Below are 17959 nucleotides of genomic sequence, written 5' to 3' on the forward strand. Positions count from 1 at the left end.
GTGCTTCCAGCAGACAGTGAACCTGATTCGGGCTTGCAGCGATACCACTTACATCACCAGTATCTAAAAATTGTTCCAGCAAAGAACTGGCTTAATGGTTTGGGCAAGTAGCCACTTACTGCATGTAATCATCTGGAGGCCGAACAAGCCGTGCCCCAGACCTGGCAAGGTGCAGGAGGAAAAATCTGGGCGCTGAGCGTGGGGCTGGGGGTGACGGGAGAGGGCAGAAGGCAGCGTTCTCGGGGCGCCTCCAAAACCGGACCCGGCCGCAGGAGCCGGCGGGGATGGCCAGGGCGCCCGGAGTTAGCAGGTCAAGGTCCCAGCCGCCCGGCACCGCAGACCCCCCCCGGCAGAATGCAGGCGCCCGGGGGCGCTGGGATCCCCCAGGACCTTCCCTGCCGCCGCCCGCCCCGGCCCCGGCTCCGGCCGCGGCCCCCTCTCCGGCGGAGGCGAGGCGCGGAGAAGGGGCGGCCCAGCCCGGCGGAGGCACCGGGGCGGCAGCGCGGTCACGCGTGGGCCGGAGCAGCCGGCAGCGGCGCTGCCCTCCCCCGCGGCGGGGCTCGGGCGCGCTGCCCGCAACGGGAGCCGCGTGCTGCTGGCAGGCGGCGGCGGCGGGGGGGTTATTTAACAGCCCGGCTGTCATTTCTAGGACAGCGGCTCACGGGAGGGGCGGGCAACGGGCCCCCCCCTCCCCACCCCGCGGCGGCTGCAGCGCCCGCGGGGATTGGCGGCCCCGCCGTGCGGCCCCCCCCCCCCCCCCGCCGCCCCCGCGCCCAGCAGTCCCCCCCCCGGCCGCCGCCGCCGCCCCCGCCGCGGCTTGGCAGGGCTGGGGAGCGCGGCAGCGGTCCCCATATGCGGTCAAAACCGTGGCAGTGGGAGTATGACCCCACACGGAAAGGAGCCGGCTGCTTCGCATCGGCTTTTTTTTTTTTTCCTTTTTTCTTTGTGAGCACCTTCCAGTGCTAAAAAAAAAAAAAAAAAAATCGTTGCAGCCTATACAGCAAGAAATTGCTACTTGAGAAGATCTAGCCATACAGCAGAAACACTTCAGCGTGTACCCGAGCCTAAATATATTTGGAAAGGTGGGGGGAGGGCACTTTTACCCGGCTTTCATCAATGCCTGCTTGAAGAGAGACAGAAATAATTAAGGAAAAAAAAAAATCCCTCCCCTCCCCCCGCCCGAGCAATCATAATAAATTGAAATTTCCCAAAGTCTAGTCAGCTGCAAAAAATAAATGTTTCTGGAGCTAGAGGATCATGTTGCAGAAGCGTGTGACTGCAAGACCTAGATTCCTTTCCCTGCTCCCCCGTCTCTTTCCTTAGGTGTTTTTTAGCATTATTATTTGTTTTGGGAGGGGAAAAATCATCTTCGCTTCAGTCTCTTGCTAGAGGTCCAGACTGCTTACGTCTGAGCGCCCCTTATCATTTCAGTGAATGGCAATTGCAGCCTTGGTGCTGTTATAGCAATGAAGCTACAGACGTCATTGCCTCCTGTTGGACGTGAGATGTGTCCAAGCATCAGCCCCTTTTGCTTAAGAAAAACTCTTTAACTTCCATGCAGCCGACAGGCAGGCTTTTCTAAGATCCCATGGACCCAACATTGTATTGGTAGAGTTATATCTTTTTATTTATCTATACATATACACATACACAGGTGTGCATGTGTATGTGTGTTTGTACGTATGTACGTAGAGAGACAGAAATAGATAAATTAAAGCTGCAGCTATATTGCAACCTCCTCTAAAATTTCCTGCTCGTCAGAGTAGCTCTCTGCATCGTTTTGTTAAATACAGCCCGGCGGGAAAGCCATCATCAATCAATTTCGGGTAACAAAGAAGACTTGTTGAACACCTTGTTCTCCAGATCCCGGGAAGATGCTGGGCTGCTGGAGCGTGGAAGAGCCAGGATTGTGCCCCGAACTTCACCCACTTGGCAGCCGCTGTTCCTAAACCATTTCCCCTCTCCTCCCCTGCCTCTTTGCCTCCCGGACCGAGAATCTGCTCTTTAAAGTTGATCTGAAGGGGAAAGCAGAGACGAGCTTGTGCATAGTTTGGAGGGTAAGTTGCGTCCTCGCCCCCTCCTCCCCCCCCCCCCCCCCCCCCCCGCGGATAAATACCCGCTAGCGAGCCCTGAAATCCGCCAGGAAAAGGGGCAGGTGGGGGGACACACACGGACGGGGGACGAGACGGGGCTCCCCGGGGGAGCGGTACACCTTGCACCCAGGACTGAAAGGGTTACAGAGGGAGCGAGAACGACCGACCGACCGACCGACCGACTGCGGGGCTACTGACTTGACAGCGGAGTTTGCAAGGTGCGAGTGATTCGTGAACATTCCCAGCCGGCTGCGGAGCCCCGCAGCACCGCTCCGAGCCGCCGCTCCCGCAGGTGCCGGGCGGGGTGCCCGCAGCCCCCGCCGAGCCGCCCCCGCGGGCCGCGCCGCACTGCGCCCCCGCCCGGCCCCGGCCCCGGCAGCCTCCGGGGAGCCGAGGATCCCCGGCTCCCAGAGCACATGACCCCTGCAGGGAATTTAGCCTCCCTGCACCTGCAGGCTCTTGTCATCCCTCCTCCTCCTCTGCCCCCGGTTTTCTTTTTAATCCCCTCGTCCCCCCCCTCCATTCAGCTTTTACCCCCCCCCCTTCTTTTTTTGACCAGAAGGAATCCCAACAGGGAAAAATAATATCAATCGGCTCCCTCCTTCCTTCCTCCCCCCCAACAAAAAAAAGCACCACCCGCTAACATTTGGAAAAACAACAGAGGACTATTGCCTCTCTCGTTAATTTTAACTCACACGCTCAGATGAATGAGCGAGGAAGGGGGAGACCTCAACAGCCCCTTTAGACGTGGGGCTGAATTGATGGGATTGTGATTTGTAGGATTTCTCCACTTAGTCCCTGCCTCCTACTTGCTCTCCAGCCACTCCAAAGTCTCTTCCCCTCTCTTTAAGCAGCGATTTCTTTCAATCTCTCTCTCTCCCTCCCTGTGTCTCTCTCCCTCACACTCTCCCTCTCTCTCCACATCCACTCATCTCCCCGGAGAGAGAGAGGAGAAACTCAACTCCCAAACACCGACCAGATGTCGAAGAAACGCAAAGCCCTGGAGGGTGGCGGAGCCCGGCTCCCCCCCGAGGACCCCAGAGCCTGCTTTGGGGCCGGCGAGGAGCAAGGTAGGGCGGTGGAGGCCCGCAGGTGGCCGGGCGGTTGGCAGCCGGGAGCCCACCGCAGGGGCGCGCCGGCCTGGCTGGCCTCCCGCAGCCCACCGACACCGGGGTGACTTTGGCGTTTAGGCCGGGCTGCTCCCATCGCTGGGCTCGAAACCGCTCCCGCCGCACCAACCCTGAACTTCTGAGAGGGGAAGGGTTAAGGGGGGGGGCGAGGGGAAGGGGAGAGGGAAGGGGGTGCCGGAGGGTGGCTCAGGGGGGTGGCGGGTCTGCGGAGCGGTCCAGGCTCCCTTCCCCACTGCAGTTTGTCACTGGCATGGGCATAGCCACGCTGCCTCGTTGATTTGTAGCTTGTGTAAAAATCTCTGTTTGCAGGGCGCTCCTAGCTTGGGCAGCGAATGAGCTATAGGCACCTAATATATACGCTGTGGTTTTGCGTGGGTCCCATTTCCTTCAGCAAGCCCCCGTCCCTGGTACGATTTCGGTTGCGTCATGTTGAGGCTTCAAATGCTGCACTTGCAGCGCACTTTGCATCCAGCTAAAGTTGGTTTTTCCCCAGCCTTGGTGCTTTGCTGTAATTTTCAAGCTCCAAGTATTTGTGGTGAAAGCTGCTCTGTACTTTCTGACAAGATAATATCAATGTAGCAGCCGAGTGGTGTAAAATCAGCTATGCACACAAGTGTGAGGGAGTTCTGCAGCCGAATGTCTTGTTGTTCAGCCAGCCCAGTGGGTTCCCTTCCTTTGTGTTTATTTTAACTAAGTGGGCCCAGATGAACCAGGCTGAGCTACAGGGCTCTGGGCTTGGGGCTGTAGTGCAGAAGGGAGAGGAAAATACCGGTTGGATTCAGAGCAGTGTTTCAGGCTGTTGCAAATGGCTCTGGAGGCTACGGTGGGAGATGGTGGGTGTGTGTTGGGTTCAGATGACGATGTGAATATGTCCCTGTGCGTGCTCGAATTCAGAAATGAGGTGCTTTTGCCTGGGCAGGTGTGCACAGAGCAGAGAGGGATGGAATGAGTGTGTTCTCCAACATGGAGTCAGTGGCCCTTTTTGTAAAGGATGTAAAGGATCATAACGTCATAAGTCACCCAGATCAAGAAATTCACTTGCCACCATGGTTATTTTTGCTTTTTGCAAGGAAATGTCTCCAGCACAGTGGCTGGTGTGCTCTTCTGGTTTCATTAGAAAGGAGCACTGGTAGTGATTCACCATCTCTCTCAAAAGATATGGCTTAGGGTTTATGTGGCTGTTGGTTTTAAAGTGCTTGGCTCTCCCACAAGAAAATAAGATCCATGTTCATATTTTCTTATCATTTCTTTGCTTAAGACCAATCTTGACATGGGAGGGACATTTTCAGACCCTGTGAATGACTTTATTTGCATGACAGCATTCAATGTTTTTGCAATGTGGAATTTTGCTGTTACTAACCTGGAAAATCTTACCTCTTTGTCAGCAATGGAGGAGGTTAAACACAGAAAGGGCATTCAGCATAGACCTGAAAGTTGGCTATAGATTACATGTACATTTAATTTAAATCTATGCCAATAGTGGGTGTAGGAGCACCTTACACATTATCGTGATGCAGTGATATGTGCCTGGTTTTCTTTTTTTTTTTTTTTAAATTTTTTTTTTTTTAACTCCACAATAGTATTTCCTATAACTCTTCTGGTTATGTAACAAGGAACAGAAAACAAAATATAACTTCAAAGCAGGATTGTTTTTTCTTTATTTCAGTGTGTACAAAACAAATGAAATGGAAAGTGAAATAAAGCATTAATGTGTATTTGAAGAGAGTAAATAAGGTATCATTTTCCTCATAAGGGGACACAAGGTATTTTGTGAATCAAACTGATTGAAAAACCTGTGCTTGCACCTAGGTAATCCAGGCTTGTATCATCTTTGACACAGTAAATGATGAAATTAAATTGAAAATGTACTTTTATTTCTGAGCTCAAATTTATTTTTGTGAACTTTTATCCTGTTTATTTTCTCCCTCCTATTTTACAGGAAGGAATGTTGCTTGTTAATTACATTGTCTGTGACTACGTAACTGTAGAAACCATTAAGAGTGTGCAATGTATCACAATGTTGTAGGGAGTGTATTTTTGTGTGAGATGGTGGATGCAAAGCTTTCTTAAGGCATGAGATGTGCAGGTAATTTATTTTGGTTAATCTGAAGTATTTCCATACGAAGCACTGTGCTCCTACAGCAGGTTTACTACCTCTGTGGAGAAGGCATACTTGCTAGTTTGGAGGGAAAGTGTGTAATATTTGCCCAGAAGTATGGAAAAGCCATGTAACTCCTGGGGTTTAGCATTAAAATGTGTGTGCATTGGGAGCAGGGAGGCGGGGAAGGGGAAATGGGCATTAGTAAACGAAGGGAAGAAAAATAGAGAGCTCAGATTTCTGGAGGCTGCCAAATCCTGTGTTCCTGCAGAAGTCGAATGCAGAAGCCCTGCTGTCCTCGGCTAACGAGGTGACTTCTTTCGGTGACAGAAGCGCGAGTGTGTGAGAGCCTGGATCCAGGTCTGCCATCTTACTTCCCCGTGTCACCTGGCCAGCTGAGGGCATGCGTTACTAACAGATGAATCTCAGACCCTTTTGAGGGTCTGCGCTTCTGTTTTTTAATCTTAAGAGAGTGCAGACTAATTCTTAGCTGCTCTAGACTGTGTTGGATATTTGGCCAACTGAAGTGTGCGCTTGCGGAGTTTCATTCAGCTCTTGTTTATCCTCACTTGGCAAAGCTGTGGGTGGACAGACACTATGTAGGCCACGATACAGATTTTTTCAAACTTCCCTGGTGTGGTTTTGTTTTTACTCTTCTTCAAAGTATTTTATGAAGGACTCTGTAATCCATACTGCAACCTTGCCTTTTATGGTGGGGTCTGATGCTATACATTTCAAGCCTCACTGGTGTGGAGAGGAGATAAGGGATGAGAGTACTCAGCATCTCCCACCTTCTCAACAGTGAGAGCCTGAACCTGTCTGTCTAACTCAAGGCATTTCACTGCTTCACCTTAATAAGAGGTGAACTCCTTTGGCTCATTCCCATAATCTGTGGAGACACAGTGGCATTTCTGGGGAGAATTCAGATTTTCATGTGAGCTGAATTGCCTCTCAGAGATGCCCCTTTCTTTCCATTGACAGTGCACGGAGCCTGGGGTAACTACACTGGTTTACTTCTACCAGTCTAAGTGGCAGAAACTCCAGCGAAGCTGGTAGGGTCTGAGTGGAGAAACCAGACATGGTTGTTCAGTGTGATACCCAGCGTGGAGAAAGTGGGATCTGTCTGTTGAAACGCAGCTCTCTGGACTCCCTTTGTAGTCAGGAAGCAGAACATTTCTAGGGAGCAATTCATCTCTTCCTGAAGTGGAAGTCTACATTTAGTCAGCAGAACCAGATCTGAGAAGTGCTGTTTCTGCCAATTGAATATAAAGGTAGTCCAAACATCTAGCATGCATGTAGACAACTGTATTTCAGCAGATGACTCCTGTCTTTTGACCAGATCTTTCAGGCTTCAGTGTAAGTCAAATGGCAAAGATGTTTTTCAGCTGCATTTGAAGCAGAGGTCTTCCCTTCTGGCGATAACCCTTTTGCTCAAAATTGTAGCAGAAAAAAAACTGAAGAAGGATCTTGTTTTCTGTGAATCGCTGTTTTCTATGAATGTGTTGAAAGCTAGCGTGGAAGATGTAAAACTGGAGGGTGTTGGTTTAAAAACAAACAAATACAACGTGGACACTTCTCAGGCACAATGTCATGTTGCATTTGGTCCTGAATTATTCAGTAATGCTCTTCACAATTATCCAGCAGTTCCTGCATATAGTATAATACAGTATTTTGGAAATTTTTATGCAGACATTTTTGAGCCTGATGGATTCAGGGAAGGAAGAATCTCTAAATTCTCATTGGGCTGCTCTTTCTCTATTTGGATTGCATATGAAGATAAATAAATGCATTTCTTTTTCCACCTCCCCTGTGGTCCAGTTGTTCAGAGTGCTGAATGGTCTCCATTGTCACAAATATGAGTGATAGTTCAGAGTTTTCTGCGCTTTACAAAATTGGTAGCTAAAGAGAGAACTGTTGCAAAACTCTTCCAGCGGCAAAGTTGAACTCCTATCTGCCCAAGAGTGACTTTTAAGACGTGATTACTTTCTTTGAATTCAAAGAAATGGGACTGGCCTGGCCACATGCGTAAAAGTTAATCATGTGCATAAGGAAATGTTTGCAGGATTTTGAGGGTCTTAGTTATTATTAACCAAAGCCCTCTTGAGGGTCACTTCTACACAAAGGATACTTCCCTGGTACTTACTAGAGGGAGCAGTTTATACTAAACTGTTCTCTCTGACTAATACTAGATGATTTGTGTGAGTGCTTAGCATTCACGATTGTCTTGAACTTTGGTATTAAGCTATTGGTTATTTTTAAATCTTAATTTGGGATCATCAGACACAGGAAACCAAGTTCTGTCCTGTTATTCAAGGCTTACATTGATGAAATGGAAATCAGAATTGAACTCAACTGCTGAATTACAGTTTTCACTCCATACTCAGTCTTCATCAGTGCAATTAAAGTTAGTCTTTACTCCATTTGTTGTTTTACCATGCAAGTGACTACTGGGTTTCCTTTGAGCTTTGCACACGGTTGTTGATCTTTGTGTTTCTCTGATACAGGTGGAAAAGCAAAGCAGTTCTTCCCTTGTGTGTGCGATTTGAGGCTTCAGTTTCTCCTGTACTTGCTTTTCTCCATCCTCTGTGTCCTGGCCATTCTTTTTTCCACGTAGCTTCTGGTCCCTGAAACAAACAAGCCCTCTCTGTCTCAGGATCCCACTCTGGAAGATCTGGCTACTTGGAGTTAAGGTGTTTAGTGACAGAGGTTTATGCATTTGTGAGGGCATGGGAAAGAGAAGGGAATTATTGTACAGCTTGTTTTTTCTGCTGGTACTTTAATAGCACAGAAAAAAGTGATCCTTTTGACTCCGTTCAGAGGAAAAAGTTTGTGTCACCAAAAAAAGACAAATCCAGCAACAGCTTTTTGAGGGCTTTGTTGATGGAAAAGAAACCATGTTTTCCAAAGCTGATTAGCTCAATGGTTGCTGATAGTTTCCTGCATTAGATTTTGATTTTTGATCTTTCTCCCCTGAGACAGTCAAGGATCTGTCTTCCAGATGCTGTGAACGATAGATGAGGTCCAACTTTTGGTTTCAGAGGATCAAATTCAACATGCTGAAAAGGAAGACAGTTTTACCAACCCACTTCAGTGTACGTGAAGCTGCAAACTGGGAATGCTGGAAAGATGTAAAGCTAAGGAGAATTCAAAATGTTTGGGAAGAGAGAGCGGGGACAAGGTATATATGCTGTGAAATAGCGTTGTAAGTGCTCACTGGAAAAACAGTCTTCCTCAGCTGTTGTTGCTGACTTGCCTTCCCATCCACTGTGTCATAAAGACTGTTGAGGAGCTTTTCTGTTCCCATTCGTTTCAGAAAGGTATGTTAGTGTGTGCCTAAGTATAAGTTTATGAGCCTTGTTTGAAATAAAATAAAAAGGCTAACGCTTGAGTGTTTTGCTGAGTCAGCGTTTCCATGTAGGAGAGGACTTTTCTGTCCAGTGGTGCAGTACTGCCTAGTACAGCTGGGTCTTGAGCTGCTGCTAGCAAGATGTGAGGTCACTGTCTGCATTCTAGGGGAAAAAAGCTATCCCAACTGATGTCATGAGGCAGAGCCAAAAGGAAAGGGGTGGTATTTTAAGTACTTGACGTAGTTGCTTTATTTGGAAAGTGTGACTTTGGGTGAATTACTGACTTGCCCTATAAATAAATTTATCCAAACATTTTAAAAATGGAGATGACTTTTTAATTATTTGTGGGCACTTAGATATTTCAGCTATGCTGGTCATGTAGTGTGTATGGTAATGCTATAAAAACGCCTAGTGAGTCAGGAATTGAAATTTCAGTGAAAAGCAGCGGAGAAGCTTCCTGAGTGACTTTTAAAAATGGGACTTCGGTTAAATAACCAGCCTTTCCAGGAAAAGCATCTCTTGAAGCTTTGAGATAGCTGCTTGAGACTCTGCTTTGGGCTCCATGAAGTTGTAGGACAGTTACTGCGATGATGGTGCTGTAGGCCCGTTTCCACCTGACTGTAAGTGCAGGATGTTGTCCGTCCTCCTGGCTGGCCCCAGCCTGCAGACGGTGATACTCCAGTGTACCAGTAAGTGTTAACTGAAGGCAGCAACTGCTGTACAGAGAGTCAAATTGTGCAGTTGGTTGAGTCCACACCTGGTGATTACTGTCTCCCAACCTAGAAAGTCAATGGGGAGAGAGCGGCTCTGGAAAAGATCTTCAATGGAGACGGCCTCCTGACTGCACAGTGAGTCTGAGTGGCCTCCCGGAGGGGGCTAGGACTGGTCGTTGGAGACCCTGGCCCTCACCTGGCCTCAGGTGTTCCCGTGACTTGTAGAGGCGCTGCCTGGGTAATGGAGACCCTGGCTGACAGAGAAGAAAGGCTCTTGATTTAGGACACCTTCTAAAACCTGCAGAAAAAGCTAAATAGGGAGGACAGTCATAAAGGTGAGAGGACTGTAAAGGAAGTGAAATTGAAAACGTAAAAACTTGGCAGGTTTCCTTTAATTTCTGGTAGAATGAAACTCTGTGTGATTCTCCTGGATTGAGTCACAATGTGTTGTGTTGCTTCTGTTTGTTTTCCTTAGCCACTGTCCTCTTTCTGTAAATAAATAAATAAATAAATAAATAAATAAATAAATGAAGCTGCTTCCCTATTCCTGGTCAGCCAAGGAATGCGTACCTACCCTGACTATGAAATGCATGAGGGAGAGCCCTGGTCTCCCTTTTACAGTGTCCGCATTCACCTGATCACACAGTGTTGGCAGAAGGCTGCATTTTATTGACGATACCACCTTGCTATGGTTTCTGAACATACCTGAGTCCAGTGCTTCTATATGGGAAAGGAGGAGAGTTGCACAAGCCAAGTGACATGAAAATGCAGGTGTATTTATTTTTTAAAGGCATTGTGTTGTTAATATGCAAAACCAGAGACTCTAATAATCTCTAACAAAGCACTTCTTTATTAATAAAGTCCCTTTGCTTTTTCACCCTGTGGCCTTAAAGTTTCTGTACTATTTGGGTGTAATCCTGTTTTTAAGTTACTAGTGATAATGCAGGAACTTGGCAACTCAGTGAGCAACAGTTGTGGCTTTATGCTGGAGGAGGAGAAGAGGGATGCTGTCTGGGTTTGATGGGCTAGAATACAGTCGGTTTGTGTGTTTATCACTTCAGTCACAATGTGATGGCTAATAATGTTGACATTTAAGGTGTGCCCACACATTGGGCAATTGAGCTTGTGTTCCTAAGCTCATTCCTAGTATGTCTGCTAACATGTGGAATGAGCAGCTGTATTTCGGGTGTCAAGCTGTATTAAAGCCATCCACACTGTGTTTTAGTTGACTACCGTATCTCAGCTGAGGGGCAGTTGGTAATAGATTGATTCTTACATCGTTTTTCAGTTAGTGTTGGGCCCAGACATAATACAGGAAAATTAAAAATTAAAACAAGTGCAATACGGATCAGAGGTGGAGTTGTCATACATGACAGCAGCATGAAATGATAATTCTAAGAAATGAGAGAGGAAACAAAGATAATCCTCAGATTGTACTTGGAAAGCACTAATAGATGTCCAGCCTTCAAGGGAAGGCTTAAGTTTAGAGATGAAGGTAGAAAAGTGACAGAGCGAAGATGTCAAGGCACCCAGAAAAGGCAACCTCTGCATGAGCACAGGCTAAAAGTCAGAAAAACACCAGCTTCAAGAATAGCCCTTTTTCATAATAATTTTTATGCAATTGTCTTAATCTTTATGTAGCTGTTAGGCTAGCGTAACAAATTAATATCTGCAAGATAAGCAAATTGACTGTTCTGTTCTGTTTCTGATCGGGTTAGCTTTCTAGACCTTGCCCACGGAAAGTCTGATTTATTTTTCACTTTTAGTCTTTATTCACCTGCATTATTTTTCTGTCATATTTCCTTTAGCATGGATGCAGCCGAGATGGGGTTATGCTGTCTATAATTATTATTCAGGCTTTGCAGATCTGCTCTGTATATTGTTAATCACTTTCTAATGTTATGTTTTGTAACTAAGGATTGCAAATGAGTAAGATCAGATGGTAGGTCTCTGTTTTAACTGCCCATGTATGTTCTCCAGCTGTCCTTGGGAAAAAAATTGTGTAAGTTACACAAAGTGGCTTCAACTTTGTGTGACCTTGCCAGAAATGGGACTAGGAGTGCTCACACCTAGAGTGTGTCAAGAAACAATTAAGTGGCCTTCCTCCTGCTTTTCAGTTGTTTTTTGCCATCTGTATAAGACTGCATGAGTGCTTCTAGTCTCTTTGAAGGCCAAACCAAAACCAGGCTCACAGAGTCATATCACGGCTTGTCTGGGCAGCGGTAACTAACAGCTGAATGTACCTGCAGGGCATGAATAATGTCCTCAGTTATGTGGAGGGAGCTGTGGACAGTTCTCTCTGCTCTGCCGCTCTTCCTCAGTGTAAGGAAGGCTTGGCTTGTTATGAAGCTCAGTACCTTCTTGGAAACGCAAGAAATGTTGCACAGGTCAATTTTTGCATTGTTAACTGAAGGCCCTTGCCTTCAGTGTTTTGGGGATGTTGGTGGATTTTTTTTGTTTTGTTCTCTTTACAGAATGTGAAGAACTGCAGCATTTTCTTGCAATGGACCTTCTGATTCCAGGAGATGGTGCTGTGGCCCATGTGGGGTTTTGAGGCAAATCATATGGATTGCATTGGGTTCTGATCACGGTACCTGAAACAGGCGAATTCTTAAGATCCAGATACTTTTCTGCAGAAGGTCCTATTTGAACGTTGGTCATTATTAAACCACTTGTCCTTCGACTTGCATAGCCTGTTAGTTGCAAACCATATATGCTTACCTTATCATGAGGAAGTTTGCAAATATTTGGGATTTCAGTGCCGTATGCGAGAACCACGTGCTGAGATTTAGGCAGGGGGTTGAAGGTGCACGAGACGCAAGCATTTGACTAGATGAAAGGCCTACAGTTGGCACATCAGCAATGGCAGCATACAGCTGCACAGATTTAAAACTACACAGGAAGATAACTGTGACCTGGCCGCATACCTTCCTCTGCCACGTCTGGGGGAAGGAGAGACCCACTGCGGTTAGCCTGCATCGGTAGGGGAAAGCTACAGGTAGTCATCTTTCCCTCTCTATTCTGTGAAATACAAAGCCACAGTCCTAACCGGTGGTAGCTAATACTTGCAAAGAAACCTAAGCGTACGCCTCTGCTAATGCTGTACATACAGCTTTGGAAAAGATTTTAATGAAGATGTGAAGCTGCTAAACCAAGGAAGGGGTGGATTAACACTGGGAAGAGACCGATGTAGTTGTAACTATATATGCTGTATACAACATTTTTATTGGGTTTTGAAGGGCCAAAGCAGTGAGATAATCCTTTATCTAGGCCTTTGCAGCTAATGATGCAAGTGGCTTCTGGTATGCAGCTTCTTACAGGATGCTCTTCACAGATGCCATTCATTCTGCGACTGCACCCCAGGCCTTGGGTGCTCCTGAAATTTTCCTTGGTCGGGCTATATCTTCTCACTTTCTCCTTGTATCACTCCCAGGTAAATGGAGAGTAATTAGAAATAGGCTGTGCCTCACTGGTTTTTAAAGGCAGAATATGTGTGACACTTAACCTTTTTTTTTAATGATTAAAGAATTATAGCAGTCATTTTTGGCTGGGAAACCGCAGAATTAGCACCACTAATCCTAAAGCATTGTATATTTTTAATTTGGGATTATAACAGGCTATGAAGGAAGCAGGAGGGAAAAAAATGTAAAGCTTAACATGAAGGAATATTTAATTTTATTCAGGAAACATTTTGGCAAAAATCCTCTGGATCTGCACAGAACCTACAGATTTAAGATGTCTTTGCACAGCCAGAGGCTGAGATCATGGCTGTCTAACTACAGTTGGATATTTTCATATCTGCCAAGTTTAGCCTTAAGTAAATAAATGGAAAAAGGTCATGCTTCATGCTTTGTTCAAACTCTTGAAATGGTTCTCACTTAATATTCTAGGGGATAGTGACCTCCCTTTGAAGATACTGTCCTCCTGCTCAAAATCCTGCATGGAACCAAGAAACTAGCTGTTTAAATGAAGCCATGAAATGTCTGAAGGTACTTTCTGGAATCCCTTAAAATGACCCTGGTTCAAGAAATATGCCCTACTTACTGCCAGGAGTACAGTAAAGTCAATCACTGGAAATCTATTAGTTGTGGGCAATTGCAAGCACGTTACCCAACATTAACCCACAAAAAGGAAAATTAACACAGTTAAGAGTAGTTCTTGCCAGAGAAAGATGAACAAATAGGAGCAGAAGCTGAGTGGGAAGCTTCTAGCAGCAGGAGGGGGGGACTGTAAAGATCATCTGTTCAGACGTGCTTTTTTACTTCTCCCCCCGCAACTCCCCAGGTATCTCCCTCTCTCTCTCTCATTTTTTTAAAGACACAGATGCAAATATACCTAATAGCTACTGTGAAATCTGTAATAAGGATCAACTAGCCAGGAGGCAGTTTTCAAGGACCACTGTGATTGAGGGTAATGTTTTTACAATGAGGTCATGTCCAAAGGCAGCCTCAGCTGATGGCAAGCTTGTACTTGAGCACTGAATAAGCACCTTGTCTTGCGTGGTCCCTGCTCCAAAGAGCCTGCAATCTAATAAATCTGGCACACACGTAAAGGGCTGAATTTTTAAAATTGCCCATTTTATAGGTTTTTGGGTTTGGTTTTTTTGATTTGTGTAAAGTCATTGAGCTCTTCCTTCTTTATCTCCCTCTATTTACTCATCTCTTCTCTGCCTTAGTACTCCAGCAAGCCAGTTTTGTGCAAAGTGTTTTTCGTTACTTCACAGGACTATTATCAAGTCCTGTGAAGACAGCCACGAGATTGACAGAAGGGAAGCAGCAGACAGGGCAGAGGGTGATTTCTGGTAGGCCTGCAAAGAGAGCAGGAAAGATGGGCAAGGCAGTTCTGTCTGCTTGCTCCTACCTTCTTCTTTATTTACAGTTTTCTGATGCTATTTCTCTTTTCCTCAGAAATGCCCATCTCTGTGATAGTCAGCTGCATCTGTGCTCTGCGATAACGCTGCTGTTCAAACGGTGGGGTGGAATGGAGCATGTAGGTGAGAGAAAAATATCCAAAGTCAAACAAACTCAAGCAGGATTTGGCCAGAACGTTTTGCTTCAAGACTTCCAAGCCAAAAATCTCAGAAAAAATGTCTCGCCTTGTTGTGCTATGTTCATAGTCATGGCAAACCACGTAGTGTCTTACGTGGCATTTCGGGACCTTCGAAGCAATGACCCCTGTTTCCAAATACACGTAGACTGTTCAAGTCTTTGCAGGCTTGTCATGACAGCTTGAATGACACCAGTTAGTTTATACAAATTAAACTGTGAAATAGCTCATGGTTCATTCTGGTATGGTAAGGTGGTCCTTTGCACTATGTCACCATTTGAGGGTGACTCTTCTTCACTGAGTTTAATAGCCCATCTCCTTTTGCTAAACCCCAAAGTCAGTATTTTTTAAAGTAATGATATTAAAAGTAAAGTATTTATTTTAAGTTTTTATTTCTGTAAAGTATAGAAATTCTTGTTTGAGCATCCTTTCTTTTATCTGTTTGAAAATACTTTTTGTTAAAAGAAACTAAATGTTCTTAGTATTTTATTCTGCTGTGAAAAGTCTCTCTCTTAACAAAAAAAAAAGAGGAGGAAAGAAAGAGTCATTCACTTACTAAAACAACTTGCCAGGGGTATTTAGAGATACCCTTTGTTTACCATGAGGGAGTATTGTTTTGGATGGTTGGTGTTTTTTCTTCATTTTCTGCTGCCCATTAAATGTAGTGGAAAAGAAACAAAACCCAGCTGGTGATCAGGGAAAGTGGTTTACTGGTGTGGTGGTTTTTTGGGTTTTTTTGTTTGTTTGTTTGTTTGTTTGTTTTTTGTTGGGTTTTTGTTGGAGGTTTTGGGGTATCATGCAGGGGAATTTACCAAAGATAATGGGCTTGGGTAAGTGTTACTGAGGAGGACACTGTGAAGGCTATAGTAGTACAAGTTTATTAGAGAGTTTTGTTTGACCAGTGGAGCTTTGTGCTACCGGTTGTGGTGCTAGGTAAAATGGGGAGGGGTTTCAGTATGGCTCTTGGAACACAAGTTGAATTTGCTTCCGTACAATAAAGACTTCTACACAGATTTATTGAGAATGGAAATCCAGGAAAAGATTCCAAACAGGGAATGCCGTGACTTTGTTTTACAGCTTCCTTCACCGTCTTTCTGGTGTTTCATGTTTGATTCTTTTTCGTTTTTCCCTTCTAAAATGATCCTCCAAATTCTGTTGCAGGACACTGTGTGCTTTCCTCCTCTTCAATTGTTTATGCTTAATTTAGAAAACCTAAATAAGTGCTATGATAATGTATAAGCTAATGATTTTCCTTAACCATTTTCTTCCATCCTCCAGATGTCTCTGGAGTACCACATGGTACAGAAAGTTCATTTGAAATGAGTGCTGTGCTGGACTCTGTAAACTCCATAACTACTTGGATGTCAGTTGGAGGAAAAATCATGTCAGGTCATCACTGGAAACTGCTGGCACAGCTCTGCTTTTCAGTAACTTTTAGTTCTCTAACCTTTCTCATTTTATTAGAAAACAGTAAGAGACATTAAGTGACTCCTCATCTACCTTATATCCTTGCATAAAAGGACATGCACCATGCTGGTGGTGTTAGAAGTGCTGTTGAACTGTACAGCTGTGGTACTGAGGGTTATTCGAGATGGAATTTGTCTGGAGCATGGCATTTGTAAAACTCCAAAAGTTATTACTAAAGTCCTGCATAAGTTTTTGATATTTGTAATGATATGCCTACACAGTATTAATACCAGGTTAGGCTTGTGGGTTTTTTTCTGGATTTTGTTGTTTGGGTTTTTTTGTTTTGTTTTTTTTGTAAGTAGGTTTTGTTCTTTAACTGTCAAGTTTTGTCTCACAAAGCTCCACTTATTTAAATGATGGCCAGACATGATGGGTCTTATGCTATCATCATGACCAGCCGCTCAGCTGAGGTCAGAAGCTATGAAATTCTTCAGCTCTTTCATCAGCTCAGCGAGACTGGTAAAAGCAGATATTCTCTCTCACAATTTGCTAATCACTGAAGAGCACAAAGACAACAAGGCAATGCTGAACAAACCCAAACGTCTCTTTGTGCTGCCTACATGTTGTTGTAGTTGTACCAATCTTTGTTCATTTTGCTTGCTTCTGCTTTTTTGTCCTAGTAAAAACTCTTCTCCTTCCCTGTCCTCTTTCTAAATCTACCCTGCTCTGCTCAGAACTTGCTTTCTAGAGCATGAATGATCACCTTCTTGTCAGATCTGGGACTTGGTAAGGAGTGGGGTTAGGGACTGAAGAAGGAAAAAGGTGAGTTTTAGTGTCATCTCTGTCTCATTCTGCAGACTGAATTCTGCTACTTCTTATACTGGTTTGTTGCATTTGGGCATTTGTATTTTAAAATAACTTAAACTTAGGAGTTTGTTTGTCAGGTAGCAGAAGATGAAAAGCACCTACTCCAAAAAAGCTAGCTGAATTATCCAGGCGGAGCAGATGATACTTAGTAAGAGTTCAAGGATGTACCGAAAGAATGGGGGAAATGGTTACAAGAGTGGAGTGAGATATATATGTAGTAATAATAAAAATAATTTGTTATACTTGCTAAGTCTGAAGCCTGTCTGTGGAAGGTTGCCCTTTTTTCTCTTACCCAGAATTCTTCAGCTTGACTATTGGTATTGGTTAACTGCAGGCCAGAACTTCTCTACCTGCCAGAAGAGATACTTTTAGTTGCAGGAATCTGTAGAATTTTCTTTTTTCTTTTTCTTTTTTAAGAAGATGACTTCTACCAGCCTACCAGAACTGACTTAAAATTGGTAATTTTAGATAATACATTAATATTTAGCTTTGTTTTCCAAATCTGAATTATTGAGTGCAATACTTTGAATTTGACCACAGGTAGGAATAGAATTTTATTTCTGGAATCAATGTTGTTGTCCTTGCTGACATGGCACAGAATATGGTACATGACATTAAGCCACATCCTTATATAGGGAAAATTGTTGAAGTTAGAGGTAGTGCATTGGCCATACTACAATTGGGCTCTGCTTAACTACTCTAGGGCAACAAATTGATGCTGCTTGGGAAAGGGAGATTGGGGTGAACATTCATCCACTGTTCTCACTCTTGCTTGAGCTGGTGAGGGGCCTACTATGAATATCCTGATTTGGTATTTAAGGTGATTGAATTGAATCTGGCATGACACTCTAAGCAACAGTTATTGGAAGAAATATTCACTTTTGAATACAGTGTGTAATAAATTTTTTAAATGTTTGCTGAACATGTTTTTTCTGTAATAAACTTCTATGGCATTTGAATGTCTTCTGTTGTCTTTTCATGGTAGTTTCACATTTCAAACACCTTATGCATGTTGTGACAGTCCTTTCACAGCAGGAGGTGAGATTATCTTTATTGTGAGTGGGCTTCTTTCTTTAGTAGGAGTTGCAAGCATCCATGCTCTCTACTTTGACAGTTCTACCTTCACATTAGTCTGGGGGTCAATTACTGTTTGAAAGTCTGGCTTTTGAGTTTTCCCAAACTTTCTTTTTCTTGTCTGAGGAGACTTTGCCTCCAATAGTGGATCATTTATCTTTTGGTAGCTTGAACAGATGTTTTA

At 44.8% G+C, this 17959-nt stretch overlaps 1 long non-coding RNA gene across 4 annotated transcripts; it reads left to right on the plus strand.

The window, feature by feature from the left end:
• Positions 1-1945: 1945 nt before the first annotated feature.
• On the plus strand, positions 1946-17660 carry LOC115344511. Of its 4 annotated transcripts, XR_003924542.1 has the most exons (5): positions 1965-2057; positions 11856-12814; positions 13272-13370; positions 14289-14374; positions 15706-17660. It is a non-coding gene; the product is annotated as an uncharacterized LOC115344511 (long non-coding RNA). The 4 variants fall into 4 exon arrangements; XR_003924541.1 differs by having other exon boundaries at positions 14289-17660; XR_003924543.1 differs by having other exon boundaries at positions 1946-2057; positions 12652-12814; positions 13272-17660.
• The last annotated feature ends 299 nt before the right edge of the window (positions 17661-17959 follow it).

Source organism: Aquila chrysaetos, chromosome 8 (assembly GCF_900496995.4).
Source record: "Aquila chrysaetos chrysaetos chromosome 8, bAquChr1.4, whole genome shotgun sequence".
NCBI classification, from domain to species: Eukaryota; Metazoa; Chordata; class Aves; order Accipitriformes; family Accipitridae; genus Aquila; species Aquila chrysaetos.